Below are 17,363 nucleotides of genomic sequence, written 5' to 3' on the forward strand. Positions count from 1 at the left end.
TGACACATGCGATATTTGCATGTGTAACACATGTATAGTCAAACGCATGTGTAACGCATGTGTTACACAGGAAAATTTTGTTGATGTGCATTTAAGTTAAATTTTTCACATGAATTTTACGTTAAATTTTTCATGTGAAATTCACATGAAAAAAAAGTTAATTGTGTCCAAGTTGAAAAAAATTAACATCAAAATTAAAACTTGTTTATTAACATCTAATACCTTGTAAGACATATATTCCATTGAAAATCTTATTTAACTTTTAAAAAAATTATTTTCACATGAAACCCCCCTTTTTTTGAATGATCAATACATTTAAATGGGGAAACATAATTGGAACCCCCCTTTTATCCTGTGTTGGGACCTCCCCCTTTTAAAAATGGCTGGATCAGCCCCTGATTATCCTTAATTGTCACCATAATAAATGGTATTTTATCCAATCAGCTTAGGAAAATAATCGCAGTTAATAAAAGGCAAAGTAAATAAAAGTGCAATAATTGTCAGATATGGGTCCAGGATCCTTAAAAAAAAGTGAGACTAGACTTGTAAAAAGTCTCTCTCTATATATAATTCCTAAAGGGAGTAGGCCCGGGGATTCTGTGAATCATCCCCCTTCCCCCATAAAATGTTCTTCTTATTTGAACAATTAAAAGTTTAATCTTTAAACATTTATTTTAATTAAGATTTTCATTGGTATTTCTTTTAATACATATACATGTACACAGGTAAAAGAAGTATGCATTTATATTGGGAGAATTTGGTGTTAATTGCAGATCTTTTGATCTTCACCACTTTGAAAAAAAATGATTTAGAACTTGGAATATCTAGATGTGTTGTGTTGTGTTTCTGTTATTATTGTTTGAATAACTTTCTCAAAGGTGTGTTACAATAACCATACATCTCTTTTTATTCCTATATATCTGCCAACTATCTTGGACAAAAGACAGACAGATACACCCAGTAGATATATTTAAGTCTTAGGTGCTTCATACAGTTATGGAACTAAATTATAAATTTGAATATTTTATTTAGTATTTTCTTATTTGTAACCCTTGTGTTACAAAAATGACTGATTGTATGTAACATTGACATTGGGTTGTACAAGTGTAAATTTAAAAATTACCTGGTTTGGTAGTTCAAACAAACGTGACCAATTAACATTGTCAATACTTGATTGTTGACCATTCTGATTATCTGTCCAAGTACAAAACTATGCTAACAATATAATACACATGAGCATATAGAAAGTACTTGAAAAGTTTCAGAGTGTTTGGGGTAGTCTGTCCTGTTCAATACGGCTCATAAGATAAAGGGGAAAGCAACACTATTATCGTGTTTAAATCACGACAAACAATAGTCACTACATACTTTCGTCCCTTTAATTTTTAGGCTTATACAATGTACAGAATAATATACCATTATAACTTTATCATACATTTCTTCATCTTTGGTGTGGAATAAAAGCAAAGGATATAATTACCTGCTTATATTTTACTTGTGTTTCAAGCAAGCATTTGGTGGGTTGAGAGGGGTTTACTGTAACGGCGGTTATAAACTTACATAGGCGGATCCAGGGTGGGGGCCTGGGGGGCCCGGGCCCCCCTTTCGTGGGAAAAATTTGGTTGATTATATAGGGAATCACTGAAGCATGACTGGGAGCGCCCCCCTTTTAGGTCAGTCAGCGGGCCCCCCTTATGAAAAGTTCTGGATCCGCCACTGACTTACCACCACCCACGTGCCACCACATCAGTGTCCTGCAGGCACTTGCCCGCAGGTGGTGTCAAAAGTTACATGTGCTTGTGTTTTTTCAAAGTTCATAAAATGTGGAACAAATGTCCTCAATTTCTCTATTCTATTTATAAGGGGAATATAAATATCAATGATCAGTGTTGGAGCTGGGACTATTGTATAATAGTCTCCATAATAGTCCCAGGTTGGAGGCATTAATGTCATTAATACCATTGTGAGGGTACTACTGGAAAGAAGTTGTTTAAGAATAGATCAACCAAGGATTTGTTTATTGGATCAACGGTGATAACATTTTAAAACTGTGATACCCAAACAACCTTGGTATGAAATACTGTACAGAAATTCCCAGTAACCGTTGGGCTTAACATTACATAAAAACTAAAGATTGTGCCATTGACGGATCCAGAAATTTTCATAAGGGGGCCACTGACTGCTAAAGAGGGGGCCTCCCTAGTCATGCATCAGTGATTCCCGATATAATAGATCAAATTTTTGCCACAAAAAGGGGAGGGGCAGGGTGCTCTAAATCCGCCTTTATGTGCAACACGAACCTCCAAAATACATGGGTGAACTCAAGTATTGTGAATGATAAAGTTAGGAACTTTCTGCTCAACATGTGGCAACCTAGGTTTGAGTATACATGTAATTGCCAACTTGAAATTAAGTAAGTAAAACTTTGATTTGATTCGCCATATTGGCAAACATGTGAAGATAAGATCTGGTGAGCTTTTCGTCGAATATCATGAGGAGATAGTGTTAAAAATATATGCATAGTTCATGAGTTGAAAATTATAAAACAAAATATATTGTTTAACCTTGGACAAAAAGATCAAGTCCAAAACTGGCTGTTATTTGTGTAGGCTACCTTAATCTTGAAGAGTATGCAATTCTAAATCAAGGAGGCGGTAGGCAATTTCCTAATAATATTACAAAAGAACTTGTCACAGATTCTTAACTAAACGTCTATCAGATTAGTAAAATTTCTAATTCACTGACATCTGTTGGACATAGATACTCAAATTGCAGAATCTTATTAGTAATAAAAAAAAAATCTGTGTTTTCTGTGACATCATTTTGAAAAATATATGTTTATATTTTATTTATTACACTCTAACTGTCTAACATTTAATTCTCCTCAGATTAGAATTTAGAGTAATTATCGTTTGTCAATTTTCCAAACTTCCCATGCCCCCCTCAGCAGAGTTATTTAATTCTGAATGGAACAAAATGTGAATGAGTTATAAATAATATATAAAATGATTGAATATTCTTTATTTAGTTTTTCTTTATTCTCAATTCTTCCAGAGACATGTATATGCTCTGAGAATAATGTCTTTGCATGATTCTTCATAATTAAGTATACTCAATTATTCTCTATGATCCTTCTTTCTATATTTTTGCTTTTCAACTATCTATATATTTTTTTTGTGTCCTTATTTAAATCCCCATTCTTGATTCCAGACTAACTCTCATATATATACGTAAATGTACGAAAGCTTGGCACGTCGAATACGGAAACCCGGAAATCTTTTCACCGTTGTCGTTTTTATACTATGACGCAAAATCCATGGACGCTCGTCTGCTGCTGAATTCATGTTTTAAAAGAATGGACAAAGATAGTCAGATAGTTGATACAAAGACCTTTGATTTTTCAAACTGATGGATCAAAAAGTTATTATAAACAGATATATTGAAATGGGTTAGTAACTTACATTGTCGATTAACTGAATCCGGGGAACGAAAGTCAACGCAACGAACAGGTCAGGAATAACCACCAATTGGTGGATTATACCTCAATTGACGTATAATCCACCAATTGACATATAATGGTATAGACCAATTGAAGTATAATTCTTTGTATTTCAAAGCAAACTATACAACCAAAATGGAGCATTGTTTTCTTATAACCATATTATGGTATGAAAACATGTCAAACATTCCTAGTTAAGTATAGTGACATAACATATTGCATTTAATCAATAATTGTATTTGCAGTTTCTTCTATTGTTATCTTGTCAATTCTTGATTGGTAAATTTTCCACTAATCACCGGTCAATGGACATCAATACTGTCTTCAGTCATGTGATTATGAGTACAACTCACCAGGTGAATGGAGCTCTTTGTTAATACTTGACTTTCATTATTAAAAGTCAATCATGGTCAATAGTACAGATGTTTTAACAAAAGAATTGTTATACACATGCATTCTCAAGTGATGCAGCAGGCTTTGACAAAACTGAAACTTTAGGAGGATTCAATAATGGTTATAAAATAGGTTGCAAGTTGCAAAATGATGCTCCTATCCCAGACTAGCGTTTTATTACAAAAAACTTGCATTATACGTCAATTGGTCTATACCAATATATGTCAATTGGTGGATTATACGTCAATTGAGGTATAGTCCACCAATTGGTGGTTATTCCTGACCTGACGAAAGTGTTTCGTTTTGATGGATTACGTACCAACTTATTGTACTTGGAAAGTGCAATGAAATGTAAATATAATCATGCGCATTTTTAGGAAGATGCTAGTGTTATACTTTTCACGAAAAACCATTTGACTTTGTCCTTGTCATGCATGTATAAACCCGAAAATCAGTCAAAGATTGGCAAAAACGGAAGCAAGTCAACTCGCCCCATTGCAATTGGCAAAACGCCCCATTATTTTAAAATCGCTCCACTCTTGTTTAGGGAGCTACCATTTGATTTTTATGGGAGAGGGGGCTTTGACGGAATTTGAAAAAATGCGGGACAGGAGTTTTGAGTAAAAAAATAAAAGCCAGGACCGAAAAGAATGAATAATAAACTGTCAGGACAGATATTACAACTAAAAACAATGCAGGATAACTGTTCATAACAATTTCATCCTACCACCCCCCCCCCCCCCCCCTCCCCCCCAAATCAAGTGGTAGCTCCCTTCATACCAACTTGCTTGCCCCACATCAAAAAAAAATCGCCCCACTTGTGAAAAGGATTAAATCCTGTTAAATATACAATGTACTCCTGCCAACCGTGGCAACTTGCCTAACTTGGGTAAAATCCAAATGAATATAATCATGATAATATATAATAAATATATTATAAACAGATAAAGGTCTACCAACTCACCCTACATGTACTTTAAAAAAATAAAAACTTATCTACCCAGAATTAAAAAAAAAAATTGAAATTTAATAATAATATATGATATTTATTGAATTTAAATGATGTTTCACTTCTTAAAATATAATTGTAGATTCATTATTTACTATTATTTAATTTATGTATTTATTGGAAAATAACTTTATTCTTGCATTAGCTTAGTTATTTGCAAAATAATTGCAAAGATCCTGTTAATTGTATCATAATCTATCTGATTGTTTTTTAGCCGACTCAAAATCATGCTGTTAATTAGGGCCCCCTGTTGTACATGTACTTAGGAATCGGACACCTCCAGAAGATGAAAGATCTAATTTACATGTACGTAATGTAAATATAAAAATAAGAAAATGTGGTATGATTGCCAATGAGAAAAGAGAGGAGTTGGTAAAAGTCCGTGAAATTTCACTTGTTTTCCAATCCTAATAAAACTGTCATATTGTAATGTTTAAATAACCTAATTATTTTCAAAATAAAATCTTGTTTACACTAATGAGAAAAGACAACTCTCCATCAGAGATCAAATGACATCAAAGTTAACAACTAGAGGTCACTGTACATCCTTCAACAATGAGCAAACCCCATACCATATAGTCAGCTATAAAAGAACCCAAATGAAAATGACAAATTTGTAAAATAATTCAAACAAGAAAACTAGCAGACTAATTTATATACAAAACAAAGAACAAAAAAACAAAATATGATACACAGCAACAAACGACAAACTGAACCACTGAATTACAGGCTCCTGACATGGGACAGGCACATACATACAAATATGTACAGGATGGGGTGGGGCTAGACTAGTAGTTTGTGGTGCCAAACCCACCTCCTAACCTGGTATATTGATGTGAAAAGGGCTTAACTTGTCAGATCTATACAAAGTAGAAAGACATCTAACAAAACCAAACACAAGACGTGGTGGGTACTTACACATCCCCACAACAAAAAAGACCAAGTTCAGATCTGAGAGTACTCCCAGTTACTAACACCTACATGTAGTTCAAAGCCAAAAACAAAGTACATTGTACATGTACAATGTATTTACCACCAAACCTTGCCTGGTTTAGTCCATTTCTCAGATACTACCTTATATAAAATAGTCCAACTTTTGGTGTAATTTAAACAACTTTGAATGACTTAAAATTTCAAAGTATCATGATTATTAATAACTTAATCCCCAAAGATTGGCATTATAAATCATGACAGATCCAGAGATCCTGTAATATATACTGTACATGTAATCACTTTTGTTCATCCCTTCATTCAAGGGTCATATGGAATTTATTTGATGGATTAGAACATTAATAAAATGATTAAATACTTTTTTGTAGTCATTTTTTTTTCAGGGAAAGTTTGTTGGTCTAGTTTTAAAAGATCAAAGCAAGCCAATTTTGCCAGATCAAAATATTAAAGGCAATTTTGGCAGATACATTGTATTATAACTTCATTTTATTAAACATTATTTATTTTAGCTTTTTCAACGAAAGTACAATTACTTTTAGAAGTAGGAGAAGCTAAGCAACAGGACAGAATTCATTTGAGACATTGCTTTCTAGATTATACAGTGGAGTCATAGATTGTCCTATTGATTTATGTGGATATGAGGAGCAGTAGTCAATGAATAATTTTGTGATGAGAGGTATGTAATGAAAATGATAACTATGTTTGAATAATTTTTTCTTGTCAGGCTCTGTACATGCAGTTTCGAAGATTTTTTAAAAGTTTGAGGTCAAAGAGTTTAAAGTTTGATTCTTGTAATGTTGTGGGCAAGTTCGAAAATTATCCATGTTAGAAGTGACAAATTTATTTTTTTTACAGGTCATTTTTATAGAAAATTGCATTCAAAGCTCTCTCAATCGCTTGTTCTTTTTTGTCTAGCCACAACAGCTATGAAGCTGTGACTTAGGCATGCTGTTTTCAATAGAGGCATAGTCGTAAAAAAATTGTTGATATTCATGATGAGGTCAGTTTAAGGAAACCAAGAAATAAAACCTTTGCACCTTTTGTTGGCGGTATACCATCTTTTCCGCAAGTTCATTGTTTTCTGTTTAGTATTAAATTTATAATTAAGATTTATTATTACATCGGTGATCCGTTTATTTGGCAATTTATACAGGAATAATGTCACTTTGAAATGTATGAGTTAGAAAGTAAGTGCTATTAAAATTTAGGTTTACAGAAGTTATTCTGTGGAAATATATATTGTTTAATGTAATGAAAATTGCATTGCAAGCAATCCCAAACAGGTCTACATTTCTTTTAGATTATTTATGAAAATGTTTAAAAGAACAACCATATTGTATACTACAGCAAAAAAGTTTTGAGGTCGTATATTGCTATCAACTAGTTCGAAGACATTTGGTTTCCGGACAATAACTTCAGTTTAAGTGTATGAATGTCTATGAAATTAGATTTAAAGGTTCAATACCACAAAAGGAAGGTTGGGATTATTTTTGGCGTCATGGTTCAACCAGTGTAGGAATTAGGGGCCAAAAAAGGCCCAAATCAAGCATTTTTCTAAATTCAGGACAATAACTTGTTTATAAGTACATGTATTTTGATTGCTATGAAATTGTACCACAAGTAGAAGGTTAAGTTTCATTTTGGGGGTATTTGCCCAAACCATTCAGGAATTAGAGACCAAAAAGGGTCTAAAACAAGCATTGTCAGACTGGCCTATATTATTAATTGATCATGATAAGTTGTTCTCGTTTAGAATACATAAAATATTTGCCTCTGGACATTAAAATAAGAAAAAAAGTCAATCAATTTATGTTTTTGCATTATCAGAATGAATTTGCAAATATATAACAATTAAATTATGTTGTATCCTTGGAGCTTTTTCAATGACCTAGCATATAAATATAAAAAGATGAGGTATGATCCTCAATGTGACAACTATCAATTAATAGACCAAAGGACAAAGATGTAAACATTTACTGGTCAATGTACAGCCTTAAACAATGAACAAAATCAATACCATAAAGTAACCTACAAGGATGAAAAATATAAACTACATACAGTAATGGCAGACAGCAAACAACATAAGAACCAACTTTCAAAATTAGCCAAAAAGGACTGGATTCATCAATAGGTCTTACAATAAAAAAGGTGCAAAAAACATGTTTTCCCAAACTAAAATATCTATCAGTTTACATTCAACAGATTTTGTGTAACAATGTTTCACAGTTTGTCATTTTATGCAGTCTTAAGAAAAGTATGACTGTGTAATGCCAAAATATCGAAAGGGTATAAAACCTATTTTTCAATGCAAGTATGCAAGGATGTACAGACAGACAAGTGTAAAACTTGATGCCCCCTCCGTTACGACAAGGGCATGAAAAAGAGATGCACAATGGGACTATGTCGGAAGTTTTAATAAATTATGAATTACATGTTTATGCAGAAAAAACACATACAAATGTGTGTTCTTGTGTGCAGATATAACTAATTCCATGTCAAAATTCCATGTATGTTTGACAAAGTTGTTGATATCCAAAAAACATTAAAAAACTTTAGATGGGGATTTTCCAGTTTTGGGACAATAACTCAAAATGTGTTCACCAAATGGCAAGAAACTTTTGTGACTTGTTTGTATCTATTGACATGAGCTCCCTTTCGATTTTTATAAATTTAAGATTTTATGTTTCCAAGTTGTGGGGTTATATTCATTTAAAAAAGGGAGATTTTCCAGTTTTCAGACAATAACTCAAAAATGCTTACAGCAGTTTTCATAAAACTTTGGTGAATTGTTTATATTTATTGTCATAAGCTCCCTTTTGGTTTTTATTAATTTTAGATTTTATATTTCAGAGTTATGTGATTTTATTCATAAAAAAGGGGGATTTTCATATTTCAGACAATGCTTTGAGCAGTTATCATGAAACTTTGGTGACTGGTTTATATCTATTAAGATAACCTCCCTTTAGTTTTTCATGAATGTCTGATTATGACATTGAAAAGTTATTGAACTTTATTCTTTGAATAAGCGATTGGTGTATCATGTGCTCATGGTGCAGCTGTCTATTTATTTTGGGCCAGGTTTTCAAATTGGTCTACATGCAGGGGTTAAAATTTGCATTAAAAAATGAAAGGTCCTGGACTATTTGAAATTTTCAGTCCAGTGAAAGGTCCTCCATTTTTTTTGTCAACATTGAAACCACTCTGAAGCGTACGAAAGGTATAAATAAAATGTACTTCTAGAATTTTATGTTTGACATCATGAGTACGCATATCACGTCACATTGTTTAGTTGCTAAAGACAATGCAAAATATTTGTTAAATGGTATTTATTTTAATATGCTGCATTAGAAAGTAGATAACTGTATTGTATTTTAAGCTTGGCCTTCATTAAACTTGATTTTACCATAGGCGGATCCAGGGGGTCGGCCCCCCTTTTGTGGTAAAAATTTGGTTGATTATATAGGGAATCACTGAAGCATGACTGGAGTGGCCCCCTCCCTTTAGTTATAAAAAGTTCTGGATCCGCCACTGTTTACTGTCACATCACTAGGTAAATACAGAATTCTCCTAAATGGATAAGCTAATTGTTTGCAAAACTCTTTGAATACTTATTATAGTCTTGCATCCACATGCTATTAATAAAGTACTGTTTTCTCCCTTTCAGTTGTACATTGTATTACAACAAATGGACAGAGGAGTTGACTATTGATAGTGACTGATAATGGACTGGAGTAACCTAGGGTCCAATGACTCCATGCCTGACAGTCCATGTGTACATGTATGTCAACAGCCAATTCTAAGTAACCTTAAACATATATATACAAAAGACCTAAAATAATAGTATGTGCATCTATGGGAGACTTATATGTCACTGTTATCACACAGTGTTGTGTGGCTTCATTACTGATTAGAGACTAATCAGATTATCCTTTACTTTAAGTTCAAATATAATGTACATGTACTCAATGATTATGACTTGCCTTCATTAACTTGTAATAATTATGATGCAGGATCCAACAAAAGTTTTTTTTTTTTACCTACATTTTATGCATCAGTCTCGCTGATTTTTTAAGTACCTTGTAAATGTATATGGATATATGTATGAATTTAGTTGTAATACTTAGTTTTGAGCCTTGCACATATATACATCATTGTACATTGTCATAGAAGTTAAAATTACTTTGATCGCTGTCAGACAATGACAGAGTGTTTTGAAAATTGCTTCATAATGTCGATCAGATTACCTTATTTAATTAATAAAATGTTATTGTCACAGATTGAAATTTTTAGTATTTTATAAATAAGGTCTTACAATGTATGGTAGGATTGTCAATGAGAAAACATTCCATTAGTCAAAGAGGATGTAAAAAAATTTAGGTCACTGTATGACTTTCAACAATGAACAAAACCATACTACTAGTATATAGTCAGCTGTAAAAGATCCTGACAAAGTGAGCAACAATCCAATCCAGAAAACTAGTGATGTTCCAATTACTGTGGATTCATTTATTTTCTTGGGTATCAATTTTCGTGGATAGAGAAAAAAAGACGTTTCGTGGTAAACGTAAATTCGTGGATCGCTGATTGAAAAAAAAGATAAATTCAGATACGTAATTCGTGAATTTCTGTTTGATTTAGGATGTCATATAACCTCCTTGGTTTGATCAATAATAAAACAAAAAAGAAGGAATTCATTGAAAAAGTTTAAATTATCAAAATCATCGCTTGGTCATCCTAGGTTAAAGTGTTCATTGAAAACTTCGATTAAAATCGTGGACAGAGACAACTTATTATATGTTTGTTTTACAATTTATAAATTTTTGTCGGTAATTTTATGAGGCATTCAAATCTCTATGATTGATATATGATTGAAAGCTTATTTCCCTAATCACAGTATAATAAACAGTCATATAAGTAAAAGGTGTGAAAATAAATGTTCCTGTCGTAAACAATATTACCTACGGGCAATATCCCCATACTTCATCCTATTGATTTTTAATCACCAGTAATCCAAACTATGACACGGTAATTAACAACTTACAGTTATTTTCCATGAACAGTTTTAATCAATTTTAAAAAGTAGTTTTTCACTAATATTCGATTTTTTTTATTATTGATTTAATCAAAATACTTTTATCTTCTTTCAATAGAAACACGTGTTATGTTGCAAAGTTTATCGCTAGTCAACACTATACGATAACTGCATAACATAACTGGAAATAAACATCCGACTCCAAACACATTTTTCGGGATTATTCTTCGTTGAATTCTTAAATTCGTGGTTCACTGTGACCCACGAAACCCACGAAAATTGGTATACCACGAATAAAAATGAATCCACAGTACCATGTGCAGTATTGGTTATAATATAAAAATATCACTTGTTTTCTCTCTCTGCCAAGGGATAACTGTATTCCTAATTTATTTTTATTGGAAGCAGACTGCATCAGGTTAAGATTTTATATGATAATCACAGGAATTTTAATTTTCAGAATTAGCTCCTCAGATGTAAGTGGAAGGGAAGCTATAAACATTATATGTTTAAATGAAATTAACAACAGGATTAGATATTGAGGAGATCCTATAGCTACAGTATATATAAATGTAACTGGTATGTATTTGTTACAGTATTTAATTTCCAAATGGTATAACAAAAATACTGAATTCCAAGGCAATTTCAAAAAAATCGTAAGGGTTCCGCAGAACCCAGTGTCTCGCCTACTTTTGCTGTTAATTGCATCATTTTCTCATCACTTGGCGTCCGTCATCGTCCGTTAACTTTTACAAAAATCTTCTCTGAAACTATTGGGCCAAATAAAACAAAACTTGGCCTAAATCATCCTTAGGGTATCTAGTTTAAAAAATGTATCCGTTGACCCTGGCCATCAACCAAGATGGCCAATATTGCTAAAAATAGAACATGGGGGTAAAATGCAGTTTTTGACTTCTATCTTTGAAACCAAAGCATTTAGAGCAAATCTGACATGGGGTAAAAATGTTCATCAGGTGAATATCTATCTCTGATGAATTTTCAGACGCATCAGACAACCCGTTGTTGGGTTGCTGCCCCTGAATTGGTAATTTTAAGAATTTTTTTTTCAATTTTTATACGACCACAAAAAATTATTGGTATCACGTTGTCGTCGTCGTCGCCCAAAGACACTTGGTTTCCGGACAATAACTTTAGTATTAGTAAATAGAAATCTATGAAATTTAAACATAAGGTTTATAACCACAAAAGGAAGGTTGGGATTGATTTTGGGGGTTATGGTCCCAACAGTTTAGGAATAAGGGGCCCAAATAAACATTTTTCTAGTTTCATGACAATAACTTGTGGAACAGTGTATGGATCTCTCTGAAATTATACTACAAGTTTCCATACCACAAAGGGATGGTTAGGATTGGCTTTGGGGGTTTATGGCTCAAACCATTTAGGAATTGGGGGCAAAAAAGTGAGAAAAAACAAGGGTGTCCTGGTTAATGGACAATTAAGTACAAATTACAATGTAAGGGAGGTAATTCAAATACATCTTGGAAATTTGAATTGTAATTATGACCATAACTGAGGGAAAGATTTTTTTTTTTGGAAAAAGGGGGGGGGGGGGGGGGGGGACAATTTTTTCTCCTCAAGATTTCAGAAAGCAAAATCAAAAAGAAAATCCTTCAATTTTTTTTTTTTAAAAGGGGATGGAGGTCAATTCGCAACAGCATAGTGTATTACACAAAAGCAAAATTTTGAATATAAATTCAAATCATATAACCAATTCTAAGTTCTTTGACTACAGTTATTCTGTGTCAGAAACCTATTATGTTTCAAATATTGAATTGCAATCCAAATTCAGACCTGTATCAAGTGCGAATATTGTGTCCATATTTGCCCCAACTGTTCAGGGTTGGACCTCTGTGGTCATATCCAGCTGCGCTCGGCAAAGCAATTTATTGGTTATTATCTTGAACATTATAATAGAGATAAACTGTAAACAGCAATAATGTTCAGCAAAATAAGATTCACAAATAAGTCAACAGGATCAAAATGGTCAATTGACCCCATAAGGAGTTATTGCACTTTAAAGTCAAATTTAACAATTTTTTTCGTAAATTTTTGTAATCTTTTACAAAAGTCTTTTCCTGAAACAACTGAGACAAATTTAACCAAACTTGGCCATAATAAGCATTAGGGTATCTAGTTTAAAAATAGAACATAGGGGGGAAAATGCAGTTTTTGACTTATATCTTTGAAACTAAAGCAAAAGTATATCGATTGCATTATTTCATGCATCAATTATAAAATTAAAAAAATATCAGGTGAGCGACACAGGCTCCTTGGAGCTTTTAGTTGGTATTGTAATTTAAATGAGGTTAAGACATGTAAGAAAGGGGCTTGAAAAATGAGGAATTGTGTTTCTACAAGCACTTAGTAATCTAGATCTATAATACTAAAATAACAAGGTCCAATTTGTTAGCCGGCATGACATAAAAATGACGATTCAAAGAATTCAACTTTATTTATAACTTATATATATAGGACAATGGTGTTGATTAAAAATTACACCATTCCAGGCCCATTTGTTTTCCACATAATTATTACTACAGATAATTAACAAGTTCTGGGTCGAAGGGTTCAAAAAGAAAGATTTTGAAAGCAGAGAAAACTGTGCACCTAATGACCAGCATGACATTATTAGATGACAAAACGAAAAATCTTAAAATTCAGGCTAAAAATAAGGCTAAGGTACTTTACTTCAGTCACAACACCATGATGTCCCGGAGTATTCTAGTATATATTATATATACAGGTAATGTGTAGTACACATGCATGAATAGAGTTAGTTTTCATTATTGTGGTAATTTATGTTGATAAAAATGAGAATATGTAGTATTATTGCCAATGAGACAACTATCCACCAGAGTCCAAATGACTGAATGTTAGCAACTATAGCTCACTGTATGAACAGCTTTCAACAATGAGCAAAACTGATACTGCATCTTGCAAGCTATAAAAGGTCCTGAAATTACAGATGTAATACAATTCCAATTTACGTAAAAGACATTAAACGAAAAATAAATATGATAAACAACAACTATTATATTCCACTCCAGTTGTTCACACGATATATATATATATATGTGTAAGTTTGGTAAATCATTGGAGATTAAATTGATGTTATCATTTTTTGCCTGATTGGTTATCCAATATTTGATGTATGTTTTACAAAAAATATATGCTGTTTTTGTCTCGCTTGACGGAGTAAAAAAGCGAGGCATAGGTATGCTGTTTCTGGCGTTGGTGACGACAGCAGCGTCAACAATGTATTAGTTTGTGATTAGGTCTAGTTTATAGTGAACCACAAGTAGTAAGTCGAAGATATTTGGTATGCAGTTGTATTAGTATTGGCACATCTCATTACCATGGAGATTATTTGGCCCCGCCCCCTCAGTTATGGTTTATTGACTTAATTTGAAATTCTTGCTTAGTCTTCATGTATTAGTTTGTGATTAGGTCAGTTTATGGAGAACCACTAGTGGTAAATTAATTATGATTGGTATGCAGTTGTATAAGCATTGGCATATCTCATTTCCATGGAGATTATTTGGCCCCACCCTCTCAGTCATGGTCTATTGACTTTTAAATTTTTGCTTAGTTTTCATGTATTAGTTTGTGACTAGGGCAGTTTATGGGGAACCACTAGTGGTAAGTTCATGATAATTGGTATGCAGTTAAATACGCACTGGCATATCTCATTTCCATGAAGATTATTTGGCCCTGCCCCCTCAGTCATGGTCTATTGACTTCGAAACTTTTGCTTAGTTTTCATGTATTAGTTTTTGATTAGGTCGGCTTATGGGAAATCACTAGTGGTAAGTCAATGATATTTGGTATGCAGTTGTATTAGCATTGGCACATCTCATTACCATGGAGATTATTCCCCCCCCCCCCTCAGTTATTGTTTATTGACTTTAAAATTTTCTTAGTTTACATGTATTAGTTTGTGTTTAGGTTTTTTAAAGGGAACTACTTATGATAAGTCAATGGTATTTGGTATGCGTTGTATTAGCATTGGCACATCTAATTTCCATGGAGATTGTTTAGCCATGTACCTTTAGTCATGGTTCATTGACTTTGAATATTTGCAAATCTTACATGTTAAAGTGTTGCTATTTTAATTTCAACATTTGCATTATCGAAATTACTAAAAAGCGAGACATATCTCTGTGATTACAGTTTATTTTTTTATTACAGCAACTGTATTCCAAGAGTCTGATGGCTGATAATGTATTACAGGATTTTATCATTCAAGCAACATCTTAGAAGGATAAGTGCAAATGTATGAAGGAAGCCTTGGGTACAAATAGCAATTACAGCAATTACATGCAGGAGAGAACTCTTAACATTACTAACAGACATGTAGTCATTATATGGGAGTGGTGTATTCAAGAAATCTAAAACACATGGAATTAAATATCGTGTATATTTTTTAAACCACAAGTACTCTCAGAATATAATACAATTCAAATTCAAATTATTGTGCCAACATGACAATTACAGTCTAAAAATGGAAAATGCATGTTTTAAACTGATTTTTATATAAATATTTGAAATAACAAGAATTTTTAGTTTATTGTGCAGCCAAACTTTGAGATCTTCTAATGGTATATGCCTGTTGTTTGTCAACATTTGTTTTCTTTTTTCCTTAACCTTAAGATTGGTGTTAAAATGAAAAACTGAAATAGATATATGAAATAAGAAGGAAATGGTTGTAAATAACAGCAAGACTTTCAATATGGTATATCAAAATATATTTCACAGAACTTTCTATTTCAGTTTATTAATACAATGAGATATGAGGTATAAATAAATCAGACAGCTACACAACAAAAACACATGAAAGGCATTAAGGTGCTAGCATACAGTCCTCAACAATGTACAGGTGTCTAAACAATGTCATGATCTACTTAATTAACCAGAGTCTATACCAATCAAAGAGCTGCCATCAACACCAAATTCTTTAAATATTTTTTTTTATTAGGATGAGACTTAGACAACCACTGAAAAGGTTCCTGGCTTGAAACAGGCACAGGAATATGTGGCAGGGTGAAATACTTTTTTTCTTCAAAACTTTCAAAAGAAAAATTGGCATCTTTTGCAAGTAAGACTATTTCCATAATGGGATTGGATTGTCTCATGGCTGATAACCACAAAATGACTTGTACATACATATTAAAAATGAAATATACATTAGTGCATACATATTCTATAAATGAATCACCAATCCTTACATGACTTTTAAAAAAAGTATTGAGACTTGAACATAACCGAAAAAATTCTAGGAGTGAAATAAGGTGACCTGGATATTTGCTTGCCTTCTTTGTTTTATTGCATCTTATCTCTTGCATTGGAGATATTGTGAGTTGGGAGTTGATAGATAAATATTTTTTGTATTGTTTAGAATCAAGAAAGTAAAATATAATGGAAGTATGAACACATAGTCAAGACCAAGAAGAATATTTATATATCAAAATAGAATGTGTACTAGATTAGCATTAACTTATCTAAAATATGCTCAAATACTGTGAATTTGTGTGATTGATGCTCAATTCACCTTAATTTCATTTTGCCTGTGTATATATAGAGAAAACACATGTATAACGCATGTGTTAGAAAAATGTGTTAGAAATTGCATGTAATTCACATGAGAACTGAGAAACATGTCAACAATCATGGTAATTGGACAAACAGGAGGACATTTTGAAAAATATTTAATACAGGCACCATGCCTTTTACATGTAGTAATCACGCATGTATCACAGGTGTATTTCCTTACGCATGTGATTCACATGTGAAACGCATGATCACATGTGTGTATCATGCGTATCACATGTGTTTTTCACACATGTGTCACATGCGTGGCATGAAACGTCTCTTTCACATGCGTGTGACACACATGTGAAACGCATGTGTCACGCATGTACACATGTGTGGCATTTTTGCCAGTGTAGTGGGATCCCTCAAGGGTCAGTCCTGGGTCCTATACAATTTGTCATTTTTATCAACGACTTACCAGAAAGTGTGATATCAGAGGTTTTCCTATTTGCTGATGATACTAAGCTGTTCAGAGAGATTAAATCAGAGAATGATGTTAGCCTACTACAGCATGACTAGGACAATGTGTTCGATTGGAGTGTTGAATGGGTGCTACGCTTCCATCCTGATAAATGTAAGATGCTGAAAATTTATAATAAGCGGAAAAAAGTTGACACATATAGTTATAAAATGAAAAAGTATGATGGTGGTACGACAGCATTGGATGTGATACATAAAGAAAAAGATATTGGAGTAAACATAGATAGTCATCTGGCGTTTGATAAACATATACAAATTCAAGTAAATAAGGCAAACCAATTAGTCATTTAAATCATTAGATTACAAATCTTTCTGTCTGTAATTTAAGGCGCTGGTAAGACCACACTTAGAATATGCCAATAGTGTATGGAATCCATATAAAGTAAAAG

The 17,363-nt window shown here is 32.8% G+C and overlaps 1 long non-coding RNA gene across 1 annotated transcript; it reads left to right on the plus strand.

Annotated features, from left to right (window-relative positions):
• The first annotated feature begins 877 nt into the window (after window positions 1-877).
• On the plus strand, window positions 878-15,461 carry LOC127705442 (uncharacterized). The gene is made up of 5 exons (XR_007983884.1): window positions 878-3,448; window positions 6,362-6,528; window positions 9,517-9,630; window positions 11,345-11,463; window positions 15,094-15,461. It is a non-coding gene; the product is annotated as an uncharacterized LOC127705442 (long non-coding RNA).
• Window positions 15,462-17,363: the final 1,902 nt, after the last annotated feature.

The sequence above is a fragment of the Mytilus californianus genome, unplaced genomic scaffold (genome assembly GCF_021869535.1).
Source record: "Mytilus californianus isolate M0D057914Y unplaced genomic scaffold, xbMytCali1.0.p SCAF_6, whole genome shotgun sequence".
In the NCBI taxonomy this organism is placed as follows: domain Eukaryota; kingdom Metazoa; phylum Mollusca; class Bivalvia; order Mytilida; family Mytilidae; genus Mytilus; species Mytilus californianus.